Below are 19,518 nucleotides of genomic sequence, written 5' to 3' on the forward strand. Positions count from 1 at the left end.
TAGCCTCAACCACTTTAATAGCAGCGGCATATATTACAAACTAAAATAGTTGGGCCTACTACTTTGTTAGTTGTCCCAACCAACTAGTTTTTTCAGTGTAATCTCATTTTAATTCATCAAAAGTGTGACTTACGTTCGTTGCATTTTTTTGGAGGGCAACATGTCAAGAACTTGTTACAGTTAGTCGGGCAATCTTTAGCTTCGTCAACAACTCCAAGGAGAAGAACCACATACATCACAGCGAAAAAAATAATAAGTGAAAAATCCATTTTTAATTTTTTTCAAAATCTGACTCAAACTATTCTTTTCCTGTCGCTGCTTATATACCAATTTTCTTCTCCACATGCATAAGCAAAACCAGATGTATAAGCCAGCAAAATCAAATTTTATCAGTGAAAAACAAAACTCAAGTGAACATGACTATGAACTTCGTACGCTAAAATGCATGATATTTACCTCATAGAAGTTGGCTATACAATAAAATGAGTGTACTTGCCTGACCCGAATCTGGAAAAGAAAACAAGATAAATCTGGATGTATAACCAAGGAAGAACAAATTTTATCAGTGAAAATAAGGTCAAATAAACATGACTTAATGAAACACGATGACCAGTAAACATCATATTTACACTGTAAAAACAAAATATTATTTCAGATATTACAATGTGACTCTGAAAAAACATTCTCGTGTGGTCCTAAAATGATACGGCAGGTGGAACCCAGATTTATTTGTTTAACAGTGAAAATAAAAAAAAATATCTCTTGTTGTTACAGTTAACCTCATTAATGGGGCCAATAGAACAAGTATACATACTCAATAGGGTGGTCCTTATTTTTCGATTTTGGATTCTTTTTGGTCTCACCCTCTTATTTTATTGGAATTACCAAAAAAATGATCCCAACAACATTTAAGCAAAATCGAGTAATATTAACCTGTGACCTAAAGCTGTTCAGAATTTCTCATGCAATTAACATGCGGAAAAGTACCGTAAAATTGTAAATGTAGTTCTTTTTTGGATATTTCATAGGAATCCTTTGGTTCTGTACAATTATGATCTTTAAAGTTTAGATTATGCTAAAAAAAATATAGCTTCACGAATTTTGTTTTTAATTTACAAAATGGCAGATCCCTAAATTTCAACCAAAATTATAATTTCCAGAATTAATAACAAACTCTCGTCAAATTAATAAAAGAGGTAGATTTAATTATTAGAAAGCAATTTTGTTTTTTAAACTCATTATTTCTTTGTATCTCCGTTACAATTTTGCAGGTGTCAATTAAAACGCTACATTATTGTAAAGCAATATATTTCGTGATACATGAAAGTCAAAATTGGGAAAAACTCATAATGGCGCCTTAGAAACTCGTATTTACTATTCTTTTTGTCCAAAGATTTTCAAATGTTTAAGAAAAATCAATTTTCTTTTTAGAAAATGTATGGTTGGAAGTAGATCTCGAAATTGTCACTAATGTCAAAATGGCGCCTCATTACTATTTTTAAAAATTCACATAATTTGTACAAATTTAAACAAAATATGAAATAAAATTCCGGAAAGAATTGATTGATTCTCAGAATTAAAAAAATATATATTAAAAGGTTGGCTATTAAAATAACAAAAAAATGAACATTTCTGACTATTCGGCGAAAAGTTTTCAAATTTCATTGAGAAACAAAAGCTCCCAATGGTTTTGATAATCGCTAAATTTTCTGAAAATATATTTCATATTTTATTCAAGTTAACAAAAATTATGTAACTTTCAAAAATAGTAATAAGGCGCCATTTTTACTTTAGTCAAAATTTTTGGATCAACCTCCAACCATACACTTTGTAACAATACAATTGATTTTTCTTCCAAATTTGAAGATCTTTGGATGGAATGCACAGAAAATATGAGTTTTTGAGTATTTCGTAAGGCACCATTTTAAATTTTCCCAAATTTTGACTTTCATGCATCACGAAATATTTTTCTTCATAATAATCTAGCCTTTTAATTAACACCTGAAAAATTGTCACGGAGAAACAAAGAAATAATGAATTTGAAAAACAAAATTTGGGCAGTTATCTTTAATTTTTTCAGAATTTTGAATTTTAATTGTCATCATGTGCTTTCTGATAAATAAATCTTCCTCTGGTAAGAATTTCACGAAATTTCATTAATAATTGTAATAATTGTAATTTCGATTCAAATTTAGTGATCCGCCATTTTGTAAATTTTTAAAAAAAAAATTTTTCGTGTAGATATATTTTTTCAACATAGTCTAAGGATCAAAATTGTACAGAGCCAAAGAATTCCGATTAATTATAACAAAATTAATTGCATTTTTAATTTACTGAAATAATTTTCTTGGTAATTAAAAAAAATATCAGAGTTAGACCAAAGAAATTCGAAAAAAAATCTACAAAGAATAAATAAGGAACACCCTAATACTCAACGCAAAAATAAAAAGATATGAAGCAGCCCAAGCCCGCACTCGTAAAAAAAACTGTATTAAATGTAATACAAATGTATATAAAGTCATTTGCATAAACGTTAGTTGAAATTTAATATACATTAAAAAATGAACAGATTTATATTAAATTTAATATACAGGTCGGTATCAAAATTTGCCCTGAATAGTAGAAATTTAATGAGAGTACATTTGATTTTAAGGGCTGTTTTTAATTTTCGTGATTAAATATTTCGACTTAAAATCCAATCTTATTTTTGAATAACTGGTAAAAGGTAGTAGGTTTTATTGTTATAAGAATAACAAATTACTGCTAAACGTATTTTGATTTTATGTGAAGTAAAATTATCTGAGCGATTGTCACGAAATTAAATGTCTAGCATGGCGGGAAAATTTGAATAAGTCGGTCAATGTTTGTAGCCGAAAAGCACTTCTTTCGAACAAAAATTGCTCTATAGTCCAGTTTTTAACGGAGTTTTATGTTTTTTTCATGATCTAAGGCTTTTAGATATAACTTGTATCTGCCAATTTCTTATTTTTGCCAGAACTTAATTTTTATTCAAATAATTAATTAAATGTTGTATTTTTATCACTTTTCAAGTGTGCCACTGCTCTATAGACCTTAAAATTTAGTAAAACAGGGCTTAAATCAGTACACTAACTATATTAAATGGTTAATAATGTGTTCGAGTACGACATTTTTTTTATAATGTTACAAACAGATTAATGAGGAAGTGTAATTTTTTCGTGATTTTCAATGATTAGTTAAAAATAGCTGTTGCTTTGCAATTTTTAAGCAAACTTTAGTTTTTAAATTAAGTTTTGCAAATACACAGTTTGACGATGCCTGAATGAATAGTTGTCATATTTTGTAATTAAGAAAAAAATTTTATTTGTTTAAAAAATTATTATAAAAAGTGCTTATTTTTAACATTCTTCCATACAGGCTCAATTGTTTCTATAAGTTTGACTAAAATGTCTTACTGATTACTTTTTTTGTTATATTTTTCGAATTAACAATAACTATTCATTCTTCAAAGAATTATTGTAAACCAGTACCTATTTTACCTTTTTCCCATGAGTAGGGTCACATTTTTTGTAATGTTTTTCTTCCTTGACCCAAAAATTTTTACGATTACAAATTTAATTATTTTGTTGAACATTCTTTTTTGTTTGAAAATTAATTTCTTTTTCCCGAATTTAATATTTTTTATTTAAAATGCAACTATGTAGGTAAAAATGAATCTGTTTCCGTTAAAAATGAACTTTTTTGATTAAAAATTTATTTACTTTGTAGAAAATTCGTATTTTCTGCTTGAAAAGTCCACCATCTGATTCATCATTTTATTAACGCATTTCTTTCTTGAAAATTGAACTATATTGTTCAGTTGAAAATTTAAGTCTTTTGTAGTTAAAAATCATTTTTTTTTTTGGTTAACAAAGTAATTTTTGTCTAAAAATAATCTATTTTAGTTGAAAATTTAAGTGTTTTGTTGAAAATTCGTCTTTATTGTTTAAATTTTATCACTTTTTATTTTTAAATTAAAATTTTTTTTTAAAATGTCAGCTATCACATTTTTTGTTATTAATCATTCTACGTTTAAAATTAATTTTTTCAACTGCATTTTTTACTGCATTTTATAAAAAATTAATTTTTTGCATTAAAAGTTTAACTATTCCATTTTTGGCTAAGAGATCTTATTTTGAAGTTTAAAAATTCAACTAATTCATTAAAAATTTATATAATTTGTTAGAAATTCGTTTTTCGTTGTTTTAAATTCATCTTCCTGCTTGAAGATTTAACAGTTTTGCAGAACGATCGTATTTTTGGCTTGGAAATTTAACATTTTCGATGACGTTGATTTAAAAATTCATCTCTTTTGTAGAAATTTCATCTCTGTTTGTGAAAAAGGCCATGTTTCGGTTGAAAATGATTTTTTTTGTCCTCGTTTGTCCTTTTGGTTCAACTTTTTTTTTTTTTTTTAAATGAAAATCTTTTCTTGCTTAAAACATCAACTATAACATTTTTTAGATTTCATCTGATTCTTGTTTTATTTGGAAAATTTAACCACTTTGTGGAAACTTGAACTATTTTGTTAATTCATAAGAAACAATTTTTTGTTTCTTTTTTTTTGGATTTTGCCAAAAAAGGATTTTGCCAAAACCTCCCCTTCATCCAAATCGTCTTACGTTTTTTTAGGACTCCTAAATAGGGTTCTAATAAAAGCTAAAAAGGATTCCAACAAATGTGGGAATGTGGTTTCAAATTTCAGAAAACAACTTTACTTAATTCATTCACGGTCCCTAATTAATCGAGACGCCACTATCTTGGCCACTAATATCTTGGTCATTTTTCGAAATGCTAGTTATTTTTTTAAAACCATTTTTTAACATTGTAATGAGCAATTGATAAGATTTATTTTATTCACAATTTTCAATTATTAATTTTTTACTAATATTTAATAAATTTTAGTTAATTTTGCTTGAGAGAAGCAATAAAGTATCTTTTGCATAAGAAAAAAGCTATAAAAAAACTTCTTGAGGCAAATAAGTTCATCTTTATTTAATGCAAATCATATTTACAAAGTTTTCTAAATTATGACCATTTCCTATGGAAAATTAGAAAAATGTGCAACCGAAAACAAATTTTGAATTTTGAAACTAGAACTATATTTAAATTACTGAATAAAGACATTTAATGCTTATAATTAATTTAGAGGCCATCAATTACAATGTCAATTTTAAGTTTGTAAAAAATTCTTTTAGTTCTCAACTTAGTTGAAACAATCAGAAGGCAATCGAACGGTAAAATGTCACAAGAGAAAAAAATTGTCGGTTTTGTCCAAGATTAATAAAAACATTAAAAAAGCAATGCTCTTCATTGAGAGGAGAGGATTTTAGGATGATTTTCATTAAGAAATGAAAAGTCTAAACGGTTTTTTCTTAAAAATCACAGTTTTTAAAAATAATTCGCAATTTTTTTATTCTATTGGAAGTTTTTTTCAAGAGAACTAACCTCAATTTTTTTTTGAAGAAAACCTTTCTTTGTAAAGCTGTAAATTGCAAACGATTTATCCTATGGAAAAAATGCAAGAAGCAAAAATGTTTGACTTTGATATACTAAGAATTTTTATTTTTTAGTTTTATTGTTAATGAATGATAAAATCTTTAAAAGTTTCTGGTGTGGCTTGGCTTGGCCTTGATTCTAAACCGAGCATTCCATTTCAAAAAATCACGAAACTAAATTCCCGCTTTAACGGATCCCGATATACCTGATAAGGTTTTTTGTGTTACCACCCCTTTTCCTAAGACTGAAAAAATAATTTCAGTCTCCTCAGCTCCATTATTCTTATTAGGAATGCAAAAAGAACGAAATGTCTTTAAAGTTCCTGTTCGGCCACCATTTTATTCACTAATGATTTTTGATGTGACGTCCGCAAGGCCGCCACCTATTATGTTGCATATAAAATTCAAGTTTCACGAAGAGTTACAAGGCATCAAAGTAAAGGCACCGAATTAATTTCTAAACCTCTAGATAAAATATTTTTTAAAAATTTCCATACAATTTCCATACCACTAAGAGTTTATATAATGTAACTAATCGTTTAATCTCATCTAAGGAAACAGATTCCTTGAATTAAATATATTCTAGATTCACTTGTTCGTCCGAAAATATTTGTTTTCCGTGAACGAGATTCGACGCTACTTAATGAGAGATTATAGTGATTTTCCTGCATCTCAATCGTGCCCTCGGCCCACTTTAATGGGAAAAGAAAGGGAGCTTCCACGAGTAGTCTAATTAGAGCGGAGATAATTAAATCACTGTCTCTCGATTCTGAATTGCCATTGACCCAAGGGCGCACTTTCGCCTGTACTGGTTACGGTTATATGAGACGGGATGTACCCTATCGAATATCCAATACGTTTCAAATATTCCACGAAATTTTCGGCTTCCAAGTAACCGAACTGAAGAAAGTCGTTGTGTCATGAAACCCGCCCGTCCAGAATTAAATTCCATTGAAGACAGCACAAGAGGCTCTACAGTCGGCTGAAAAATGTCAAACATTTTCCACCGGGAAGATGAAGCATGCAAAAAAAAATACAAAAATAGAAACCTAGCACTTTCCTTTTCTTATATGGAGAGAGAGCGAATATAATGAGTGTGAACGATACATTTTTGCACTCTGGGGTCAATATGTACCATTTGCAAGAATTCCAACAATTTTTTAATGGGTGAGAGCGATAGGTAAACAACATTGGCAATCCGCTGAATGACTCAGTTATTTGAAATGATAATCCAATGTAATCCGACGTAATCCACTTGTAATCTGGACTAGCTTATGTAATTTGGAGCCATCCCAGTATGTAGGAGTAATCCATTTGTATTTCAAATACAAACATTTGTAATACGAAAGAATTCATTATCAATTCAGAGTAATTCGGAACCTCTACCTATAATCCAAATTAATCCATTTGTAATCCTGCGTAATAAAAGAAATTCGTAGTAATTACAGTATTTCTAAGTAATTGACTTGTAATCTGGAGTAATTAATGTAATTCGGAACCATCTACTTGTAGTCCAAAGTAATTCAAGAAATTCGAAGTAATTTCAGTATTTCTGAGTAATTCACTTGTAATCTGGAGTAATTAATATAATTCGGAGTAATTCGGAACCATCTACTTGTAATCCAAAGTAATTTAAGAAATTTGAAGTAATTTCAATATTTCTGAGTAATTCACTTGTAATCTGGAGGAATTAATGCAATTCGCAGTAATGCCAGTATTTAGGAGTAATCCACTTATAATTCAAATAAAAAAATTTGTAATACGAAATGATTTATTAGTAATTCGGAGTTATTCGGAACCATACACTTGTAATCCGAAGTGATCGACTAGTAATCCGGTGTAAATTAACAAATTCGGAGTAATTACAGTATTTCTAAGTAATTCACTTGTAGTCTGAAAAAATCAATATAGTTTGGAGTAATCCCAGTATTTGAGAGTAAACCACTTGTCATCCAGACCAAAAAATTTGTAACGCGGAATAATTTATTTGTAGCTCGCAGTATTTCCGACTAATCCACTTTTTTGCAAAGTTATGTGGATTAGTTCATTTATTTAGCAGTAACACTAATATCACGGAGTGATTCATTTGTAATACAGATGAATCCACTTGTAATCCAAAGAAATTTACTTGTAATCCGGTGTAATTGAAAAAATTCGGATTAATTCACGTATTTCTGAGTAATTCACTTGTAATTAGGAGTAATTCATACCATTCAAAGTAATCACAGTATTTAGCAGCAATTCAATTGTAATCCAGTTAAAAACATGGTATACGAAAAAATTCATTTGAAATTTCGAGCAATCCACTTGTAATCGGAAGTAATCTGGAGCAGTAATGTTATGCGCAGTAATCTAAGTATTTCTGAGTAACCCAATTGTACTCCGGAGAAATACACTTGTAATCCGTGAAACCCACTTGTTATCCTGTGTAATTCAAGTAATTAGGAGTAATCTCAGTATTCCTGAGTAATCAACTTTTAATTCGGAGTAATTCATTTAATTCAGAATAATGCATTTAATTCGGAATAATCCCATTATTTAGGAGCAACCCACTTGTAATTTAGATAAAAATACTTGTAATACGAAATAATTCATTAGTCATTCGGAATACTTCGGAACCATCCACTTGTCATTCGAAGTAATCCATTTTTAATCAGTCGTTGTTCAAGAAATTCGGAGTAATACATTTGTAATCCAGATCAAAATACTTGTAATACGAAATAATTTGATAATAATTCGGAGTCGTTCGGAACCATCCACTTTAATGCGAAGTAATCTACTTGTAATCCGGTATAATTTAAGAAATTCGGAGTTATTAATTTAATTCGGAGTAATCCCAGTATTTAGCAGTAATCCACCAATAATTCAGATCAAAACACTCGTAATACGAAATAATTCATTAGTAATTTGGAATAATTCGGAACAATCCACTTGTAATCCGAATAATCCGCTTGTAATCCGGTGTAATTCAAGAAATTCGGAGTTATTCTCGTATTTTTCAGTATTTGGTAGTCATGTAGTTCGTAGTAATCTAAGTATTCCTCAGTAATACATTTGTTCTCAGGAGTAATTCACTTATAATCCGTCATAGGCCACTTGTAATCCGGTGAAAATCAAGTCATTTGGAGTAATCTCAGTATTTCTTAATAACCCACTTCTAATCTTGGTAATTCGTATAAATAGAAGTAATATCAGTATTTATGAATAATCCACTTGTAATCCAGATCAATACACTTTTAATACGAAATAATTCATTTTTTATTTAGAGTTGTTCAAGTAATTCAAATAATCCACTTGTTTTCTAAAATAGTCCATATAATTTGGAGTAATCTCAGTATTCCTGAGTAATCCATTTGTGATTCCAAAGAATCCACTTGTAATCCAAAGTTATATACTTGTAATCCGGTGTAATTCAAGTAATTCGAATCAATCCATTTCTTCGGATTAAACCACTTTTAATCCGAAGAAATGGACTTGTAATCTGAAGTAATCCATTTGTAATCCGCCGTAAATGAAGTCATTCGGAACAATTCCAGTGTTTTCGAGGAATTCACTTGTAATTCAGAGGAATCCCTTTGTAATCCAAAGTTATCTGAAGTAATTCTTGTAATTCGGAGTAATCTCGGTATTTCGGAGTAATCGACTTGAATTGCAGGGCAATCCAATTGTAATCGGAAGTAATCCACTTGTGATCTCGAGTAATTCATGTAATTCGAAGTAATCCCAGTATTTAGGAGTAATCCGCTTGTAATTCAGGTCAATAAACTTTAACACAAAATAATTCACTTGAAATCTGGAATAAATAAAGTAATTCGTAGTAATCCCTGTAATCCTGCAATATCCTGAAAAATAAAAATTTCTTTTTTTTCTTTTGTTGAAAATGCATCTTCTTTCATTAAAAGTTTAACTTTCTGGTTGAAAATTGTTGTATTTGTTAGAAATTTCTTGTTTTTTTTTGTAAACAATTAATCAATAATTCAAGAAATTGGATAATAAAAAATAATTTATTTCATCAGTAAGTCAAATTGACTGATTTGAAAAGTTAATTTTGACTGATTTGTCAGTCGTTTAATTGGCGTTATTTGAATCAGTCAAAATTGGCTTCGTATCAGTGATTTTTGACTTATTCAAATTTAGAGTGTACACCGTTTTACGAAATGTGAAAATTATTTTTTTGTGAAACAATGAGTTACGGTCTTGCAGCATCAAATCAGTGAGTGTAACTTTGAGGAGAGCATTAGAGTTTCAGTTTAAGTGTGATCTAACTCAGAGTGTTATACATAATGCGCAATAATAACGTAACATCTTGTTATGCGTGAACTTGGTTTCACGGAACGTTACTGCCATTCGCGTGGTTAACGAGGGATTGAATCAAAGTTCCTTGCTATGCACGCCAACGCAACATAGTGTAATTTCGAAATGCGTATTTATTTCTAACAAACCACACAAGGTGAATGTATAATGACATCCTCTAATTGTCTATTTTTTCTTTATTTAATCCGATTATTCTCAGTTGGATTTGTGTATTTTTCTATAAACTGTGACGTATAGTGACTTTGTGAAGCTCTTCGCCCGGGGTGATTGCTAGAAGGATTAACTAGTGACTCTTCTCGGTGCGATGTTGCGGAACGAGCGTAATGTTTGAAGAAGCAGCACAGGTTGCTACTAAATCCCAATTTCTAAACTCACTGACTTTTCCCGGGTCAGTTTTTCATTTTCCCTTACCATTTTTTTTTCACAGAATTTTCAACAAAAGAGATTAATTTTTAACAAAGGAAGATTTTTGAGTCAATAAATAAAAAAGTCTTATCCAACATGTTGAATTTTGAACCCGAAAAGACGAACTTCCTCCAAAACAATTTGAGTGTTCAACCTCTCTAAATATGAATTTTCACCAAAAAAGTTGACATTCATGTCCAAAAATGTCAATTTTTTAACAAAATAATTTAAGTTTCAACTAAAAAAACGCTAAATTTCCAAGCAAAACTGTAATAGTTCCATTTGTAGAAAATTTTTTTTAACTGAAATGATGAATCTTCAACAACAAAATTAAGTTTAAATGATACATTTTTAACCAGAAATAGAATAGTTTCAATGTCAGGAAAATAAATTATTTACCAAGAAAAAAGGAATTTTCAAACAGTAGTTACATTTTTAACCAAAGTCCAACAAACGGTATTTTAATTTTAAAATAAAAATAGTTTTAACACATTAATTTAATCCTTAACCAAAAAAGACTAATTTTCAAACAAATAAGAAACAAAATAATTAAATTTTCTACCAACAAATTTGTTCAGTTACAAGAGAACAAAAATTTTATCAAAAAATTTTTAATTTTTAAAGCAAAAGAGTTTTCAAATTCAAATTCCTTGAAAAAAATGTGTGGTTTCCACCCAAAAATATGAATTTTGTACCAAAATAATTAAATTTTTATCTTTTAAATAAAATGAGGAATTTTTAAACAAAATGTTATATTATCAAGCGAAAAAATTATTTTTCTTCCATGAAAGACAAGTTTAAAATAAAGTAAAATTATTTTGAAATAAAAATGATCAATTTTCAACTAAAATAAGAATAATTCTATTTTTAGTAAGAAAAATTAAATATTAACAAAAAAAGGATTAAATTAAAATAAAAAATAGTTAACTTTTTAGTCGAAGAAATTAATTTAAATAAAAAATTAAAATGTTAACTAATGAGATTACGTTTGTGCCAAAAAGATCAAAATAGAATAGTAGCGATTTATGCTTTACCAGTTTTCTTACTTTTCTAAACCTTCAGTTAAAAAAAAAAAAAAAAAATTTAAAAGAAGAACTCATTTTTAACCAGGAAGATTAATTTTCTTCTCATAAACATTAATTATGAAACAAAATACACACATTTTTAACCAAATAATTTGAATTTTCAAAGGAATTTTCAAACAAATCAATAAATTTTTCATCAAAAAGATGAATTATTCTGAATTGAATTTCAAACTAACAACGATCAAACTTCCGTTAAAATGGAATTTTTATATTTGCAGCACTACATAATAGTTTAATCATCAGTTAAAATATTAATTTTCAACAAAAAAAAAACGAATATTCAACACAATATTTCAATTTTCAACCAAAAAGATGGATCTTCAACCAATAAGATGAATTTTTAACAAAATATTTAAACTTTCAAGTAAAGCAGTTACATTTTTAATCACGAAGAAACATTTTCTGGCAAGGGAGACAAATTTGGAATAACATACATAAATTTCCAACCAAATTGTTGAATTTTCAATTAAAAAAGAACCAATTTTCTTCGGTAACAAATTATTTTCCTGTGTTAAAAAATCATATTTTTGTTTAAAAATGCAACTATTTTGTCAAAAGATGAACCTTTTTATTAACTTTTGTTTTATATTTATCATTTTTCTTGAAAATTCATCTCCTTAATGAATAATAGAAAATTAATCTTCTAGTTTGAAAATTAATCCTTTTTGGTTGAAAATTGAAAAAATTGGTAGAAAATCTAACTATTTATTTGAAAATAGTTACGGGTTAAAACTTCAACTCTTTTTCAACTTCTTTTTGGCTTCAAAATTTCAACAATTATGTTGAAACTTCATGCATTTTGTTGAAACTTAGTATTTTTTGTTAAAAGTTAATTTTTTGAACCCCAAATTTTGCTTTTCTATTTTTGATTTAAAAATTACGTTTTTGTTAAAAATTGATATTTTTCAGTTGAAAAAATAATTCTTTCCATGAATATATTATTAGTAAAGAAATTCTTTATTTGGTTAAGGATTTAACTATTTTGGTAAAATTTCGTATTTTTTTGTTGAATTAGATGGGTTGTTTTATATTTTGCAATTTTTTGTAACTGAATATATAAAAATTACATTTTTCGTAAAAAACTTTTTTTTTGTTCACAATTTTTCTCTTTAACAGAAAATTCCACTGTTTTTGGTTGAGTTTTGAAAATTCATGTATTTTATTGAAATTTCAGTTTTTGTTGGTTAAAATTTAATTTTTCATAGAAAATTGATGTATTTTTTGGAAATCTATCGTTTTTGAAAATTTATTTTGTTGTTGTTGAAAACCTATCTTTTTCAATAAAAAATTCAACTATTTAATTAAAAATTCATCTTTTAGGGTTTAAAAGTCAACTATTTTCATGTTTGGTTAAAGCCCTTTTTTTACTTGAAAAATAAACTATTTAGTCATACATTTATGTGGTTTGATGGAAATTCGACATTTGGTAAAAAATTTATCTTTTTATGTTAAAGATTCAACTATGTTGCTGAAAAATTTTTATGTTGGATTGAAAATGCAACTTTTTTGGTTGAATTTTAATCATTTTTTTTTAAATCGATAATTGAGTTGAAAACGCACCTTTGAAGTTTGAAAATTCAATGATTTATTTAAAAATTCAATTAGGTTGTTAACAACTTAATTATTTTGTTGAAAATTTAACTATGACGCTAAAGCCACTTTTTTTGTGCGAAAAAGTGCAGAATAAATTTGAAATCCGTGTTTAGTTAAAAATTTATTTCTTTACCTAAAAATTTTACTATCCCATTTTTTGCTGAATATTTAACTGTTCTATTTTTAGTTAAACATTCATTTCTGTGGATAAATATTGATTTTCTTGTTTTGAAAATTTAATTATTTTGTTAAAAAAAGTATTTTATTTGGTTGAAAATCAGTTTTTTACTGAAAATATAACTCCGCTTAGATCCGAACCCAGGTCTTTCATGTTGCCGGTCAGATGTTCCCACCCCACCTGTATTTCGATCTCAGCCGAGCTTGAGAGCAATTTTGAATTGAAAATCAATAATAAAAATATATTAATTTTAGATCAGCAGACAACAAAAATGAACTTAAAATTATTCAATACATTTTATCTGGTCAAATCCATAATATAAAAATATATAAAACATTGGAATGTTTCAAAAATTAATCTTACAAGTATAAGGAATTACGCTGGAATTTAACTAGTAGGTGTTTGTAAAAAATTAATTATTTTAGACCAGAGTACAAAAGTAATTACACAAAATTATGTATTCTATTTCAAGTTGGGAATTTGTCCGTTTTAGGTAAAACTTCAATTACTTTGTTGAAATTTTTTTTGTAGAAACGTAATCGCAATAGTTGACACTTTATTTTTTTAGTGAAAAATTTATTTCCTTGTTGAAAATTGAACTATTTTATTAAAAATAAGCCAAAACTAAATTCGTCAATGAGGGAGTAAAAAATATTCAAAATTTGGTAACGTAGTTTATGGACGGCCCCTTCGAATAAGTATTATTTTGTAATATTAAGAAGAAGTGAGAAAATCTTATTTAACCAGTTACCTGAAAATGAGTCTAATGCTCGGATTAAGTTGAAGATGTAATAGAAGTCAATTACCGAGAGTTGCACTCATGCTTCTTTTATTCTCGCATCAGTGAGTCCAAGGAAGATTAAACAGAAATTCCATGCCCCAATTAACCTCACCCTGTAAGAAGTTGAGTGAGAATAGAGTGTACTTGCGTAATCTGATCGGAAAAAAAAGAGAAAAGAGCGTGATGGTATCCGAACAAGTACATTTTGCCGAGATGGGTAAAGTGGAACACTATACCTTCTATTGATTTACATTAACATTCAGCAATAAATACACTTCTATCTGCATTTACCAATTACTCAATTTCGATGTAAAAATTTAGACATTTATATATTTATTATAATCAATTTCCTCAGTCTATATTTGCAATCACTGAGGATTAATCAATTCCTTGCTATAATCAAGACCCTATTCATTAGCTTTTATTAGTCATTTTTAATTATTACACTACCGTCAAAAATTTCGGGTCGTGTGATCTTTAACCGATATATTTTTTATCGATTTCAAATTATTTATGTCATAAATAATAAACATAAATAATTTGAAATCTGCAATTTGAAATCAATAAATATCAACGGTCGAAGAAAGGATTGATTTGTTTCATCAAATCATTTTACAATATTTTTTATCTTTTGAATAGAATAGGCCTCGTGAGAAATTCAAAAAAATGCAAAAATTTCTTGAATTTTGTATATCGACTTCAATGTGTGACGTTACCAAGGAAATTTGTAGAAAAACTCTTTAATGGACAGTATGTAATCCTTAATATATTATTTCTAATTTAAGCTCATAAAACTTAAAAAATATTCACGAGTTCGCAAGATATGATTTAAAATATCCAAGCGTGTCAGCGTCGAGTGTTAGTCGCGCCTGGACATGTCGGCGATAAAGGTGTCCGCACAAGAAAATACGTGTGCAGTATGTTGGAAACGGCTCACGCACGATCTGTCCGTGCACACACACAGACCGCCAACCAATCATGCGCGATCTAACGCGCTGCTGCGGTCTAGCTGGCTATGTCCGTTCACGTATCGGTCCGGCACTCGAACCAAATTCGCACCGTCGAAAACTTTTGCGTCTCGAGCGGCGGTCCGATATGTGAACGCCCCCTGCATCGAAGTTAGTTCACTAGTACGATCAAATGAAGCGTGGAGGCCAGATAGCGCTGGGAGTCTTTCCAGCCTATATTTATATAGCAAGCATAGGAAAGATTAGTGAAAAATTAATTTGATTAATATTGTTCGAAATGGCATTCGGTTTTATGTATGACAAATTAAAGTGTGAACATTTTTTAAGTTTTACTACTTTAGAAACTTGCACTAAAATAACAAAAATGGGTGGAATGCGGTGTGTTACTCCTGCATGTGAATATCAGGTTATGACAGCTCCTCAACAAAATTTAATTTATTTTATCTGCCAGAAGGTAAAGAAAATGTTAGAGCCTGACAAAAAGCCATCTTAAGTGAAAATTTTGTTGTAAAACCCGAATGCGGCATGCGCGAGACATTTTTTTTACACAAGATATTTTGTGGAGCAAAACACGAATTCAGAAGATATTCTGAAAGTTGCAATAATTGATTGTTGTTTAATTTAATAGTCTTAATATTATTGTTTGTGAGATATGAAATAATATCTTTACATTTAATTATTTTCATTTCAAATAAAAAAATTACGCAGAAATATAAAAATTGCAATAAGTACAGTGTACAAATTTATATGAAAAATATGAAACATTTCATCTTTATCTAAAACGATCTTTTCATTTTCAAATGTTCTTTCGTTGAATTGTAAAAAAAAATGAGTAAAAACTATATTTTTTAATAAAAATTATTGACGATTTTATCTTAAACTGAAACTATATCTTTATATTTTAAAATTATTCTGTAGAAATATTAAAAATTAAATAAAGACTAAGTGTTTTGATAACAGGGTGGCCGTTTTCATTCAAGAAAGAAATTCTCGGTAATTTCCCGATTTTTTCTCTGTTTAGAAACATTTTTCACGGCCACTAAAATTTATAGATAAAAAATTGAAGGTACTAACACTTTTCAATTTAACCATTTTTAAGACAATCCAAATAAACTGAAAAATTGAACATTTTTAACTTTTAGAAATTAATGAGTTCAAATATTCAGAAAAAAATTTAATTCACGTTATCATTTTCAATGCCCTAAATTAAACAATCAATTAATTTTACATTTTTTATATTATATTATTTTAAACAATTTTAGATTAGGAACGTTAAAAATTAAAAATTAAATTTAAAGAAAAGAATACTTTTTAAGTTATAAGTTAAATTATTTTCATTTTTGAAATTAATCGAATTTTTCCTACAATTTTTAGAAAATCCTATAAATTTTAAAAAAATTTCTTAAAATCTTCCAGATTCTTCCTTAACAATTTTAGAAATCTTATTAAATCTTTTTGAATATTCTCTTTAAAAAAATTTCTAAAATGAAAAATTATTTTCAATTTTTCTAAGAATCTTAAGAAAATATTTTTATTCTTTTAAATCCTTTGGCAATTCTTAAAAAGCTTATAATTTTTTTTAATTGGCAAAAATCTACATTTTGTTTTAAATTAAATCATTTCAAGTTCAAAATTAATTTTGAAACGTTTCAAAACTTCTAAATACCTCTTAAAATTATTCAAATTTTGTCTACAAATAATAAGTGTTCAATTATTATATATACGTCAAAATTTAACAAAGTAAATTACAAATAAAACATTTTTTAGGTAGAACAATTTAAACTGTAACGTTTAAAATTTTAAAAGCTCTCCGAAATTCTAGAGATTCAAAGCTTTCTATGTAAACCAAATCAGTTTCAAATTTTTTACTTTGAAATATTTGGTGAAATATTTCTAACTATTCAATAATTATTCTTTTTCTCAATTAAACAAATTTTAAATTGAATATTTTAGACTGAAACAATATTTGATAAAAAATGCATTATTATGAAGTTATTTATAAATTGAAAATTATTTATAAATTTTAAATGAGAAGCTTACATTTTTTAAATTACTAAAACTTTTGAATTGAAAACGTTTAATTCTTAACGTTTATATCGGGAAATTCCTAAATTTTGAACGGAGTTCGAATAGCTTTTTTTAAAATAAATTATTGTTCCCTTTTAATACTTAAAGCACAGATTTATTTAAAAAATTATTTAATTAAATATGCAAGTATTCAAGACTGCATATTAAAATTCTTTAAATTAAAATTTTAAACTTAAAATAGAAAATTTTGATAGTAGAAAATGTTTGAATTACGCATTATAAACTGAATGGTGTCATCATTGAAAAGAATTAAAATTCATTTGGTGATTTAAAAAACTGTTCAGATCAAATTTGGAGAGACGTTTTTTTCTCTGTAAAAATTTGTAAAATTCCCGCTCAAAAAATAAATTCACTGTCATTTCCCGGTTTTTCAGATTTCCTGGGCCAACGGCTACCCTGAATAATAAATATGGAACATTTCATCTAAAACTTAAACGATATCTTCATTAAAAAACATTTGGCGTAGAAATAAAAAAATGATATAAAAGCTGTATTTTATAAAACTCTTCTGTAGAAATGTGAAAAACCAATCAAACACTGTATTTTAATAAACAATACTGAACATTTTATATTAAACTGAAACTACACTTTTATTTTTAAAAATTCTTTCGTGTAAATATAAAAAAAAATTAATAAAAACTGTATGTATTTTTATGAGAAATATGGAACATGTTATATTAAAGTGAAACGATATCTTTATTTTTTAAATTCTTTTATAAAAAGTTTTAGAAAAAAAATAAAAACTATACATTCTTAATTTATTTATTCAAATTTAATTTTTTTTAACTTAATTAATACTTCAATCAATTGATTAATTCGTTTATTCCAATAAATTATCTGTTATTGTATTCGGGCTACTGTTGCTAATGAATTATTAATTTATACCAAAATCTGACATTGTTAATTCTTATTATTTTTAATAAAATAAATCTGATAGACGTATTTGGAATTCAATAATAAAATTTAGTATAATTATAAGTTTAATTTTGTTTCTTGAGTTGAAAAATACTTTAAATTCAGTTACTCCAAGGTACGATTGAAACCAATCACAAGTTCCCGCAGCTAGAAAAGAATATTTTAACGATTTTTTGTTCACTTACTCTCATATTTAACAAGATATGGAGCTTTTATTATGTCATGCATAAAACCGATTGTCATTACGAATAATATAAATTAAATTAATTTCGAACCAATTTTGCCTATGCCTGCCATGTAAAAACAGGCTGGAAAGACTCCCAGCGCCATCTGCGCTGCGAACTAACGCTAACGTACAGTCGTTGCAGGGGGCTGGTAGCCAGCTTGCACCGCAACAGTGCGTCAGATCGCGCATGATTGGTTGGTACTCTGTGTGCGTACACGGCCGGCTCGTGCGTGAGCTGTTTCCAGCATACTGCACACGTATTTTCGTAGGACGGTCTTCGTCAACTGAAACTTGAGGCAGACACGCTTGAACATTTTTATTCATATCCTCGGAACCCATGCATATTTTTGAAGTTTAATTGGCTTCAATTAAAGATAAGATTACAAAGATAACTTTCTGTCGATTTCAGTTTCTTCCCTCAAGTTTCCTAATTCACAGTAAGAGTTGAAGTTAAGGAACGAAATCTGAGAATTTATCACCACTCTCACGGCCGACTGCGGTCATTGCCGACTGAAACTCGACACAGATGCAGTTGAACATTTGTATTCATATTTTGGGATCCCGTGAATATTTTTCAATTTTTATTCGCTTAAATTAAAGATACGATTACAAACATTACGTCCTGTCAATTTCTGAGAATTTCTCGGCTGTCAATATTTTAAAAGTTTTATTGGCTTAATTGGAAGATAAGACTTCAATGAGGGTATGGTATACAGTTCAGATTTTTTCTACAACTTTCCATGCATTGTTGCATTTTTTTAAACTTCTCATCTGCTTATAAGTTTCTTGCTCATTTTTTGAACAAGTAACCATATTTAAAAGTCAATAGTAATTTTTAATAATGCTCGCGCTGGTCGTACCGACATTTTCCAACATCATAATAGAAAAGTATTAGTTTCATGTGAAAACTGATTACTACGGATTTTTTCTCTTTTTATAGCCTAAGCATTCAAGAAAATTTATAGGACTTATTTCTTTTTATGAATAATATGCTCTATATCGATTTGAGCTAAAAATAATTAAATACATTTATAGCCTTTTTATAGGTATGGCTGCCATGGATTGGTTTTTACAATAAACCCTGAAATTTGAAAGGTCGATTAATTAACAGGATTAAAACAGAATATTTATGCTCCATTAAAATTTTGGGGTCCCTAATTAAAGTAGCAAACAAAAAATATTCAATAAAATAACGAATTTTTAACAAAATAGTTGAATCATCGACCAAATAAAAAATCTTCAAAATAGGAGATTAATTTTCGATCCCAAAAAAAGAATTATCAACAAATGAGTTAAATTTTCAAGCTGAAACGTTTTAATCTTTTAGAAAATGGACTTTTGAACCGGAAGTTTTTTTATTATTATTATTACACCATTAAGCCATTTCCCTTTCGGGGTAGGCGTGACTCACTCGGCAGGGGAAAGGAGTAGTGTGTGGATGGGATAGAG

At 28.0% G+C, this 19,518-nt stretch overlaps 1 long non-coding RNA gene across 1 annotated transcript in view; it reads right to left on the reverse strand.

Moving 5' to 3' along the window:
• LOC117167428 overlaps positions 1–19,518 on the reverse strand; it is a 55,619-nt gene that overhangs the window by 414 nt on the left and 35,687 nt on the right. The window contains exon 2 of the long non-coding RNA XR_004466395.1: positions 134–507. This is a non-coding gene — a long non-coding RNA (uncharacterized LOC117167428). The remainder of the gene's footprint in view (positions 1–133; positions 508–19,518) is intronic.

This window comes from Belonocnema kinseyi, chromosome 2, assembly GCF_010883055.1.
Source record: "Belonocnema kinseyi isolate 2016_QV_RU_SX_M_011 chromosome 2, B_treatae_v1, whole genome shotgun sequence".
NCBI classification, from domain to species: domain Eukaryota; kingdom Metazoa; phylum Arthropoda; class Insecta; order Hymenoptera; family Cynipidae; genus Belonocnema; species Belonocnema kinseyi.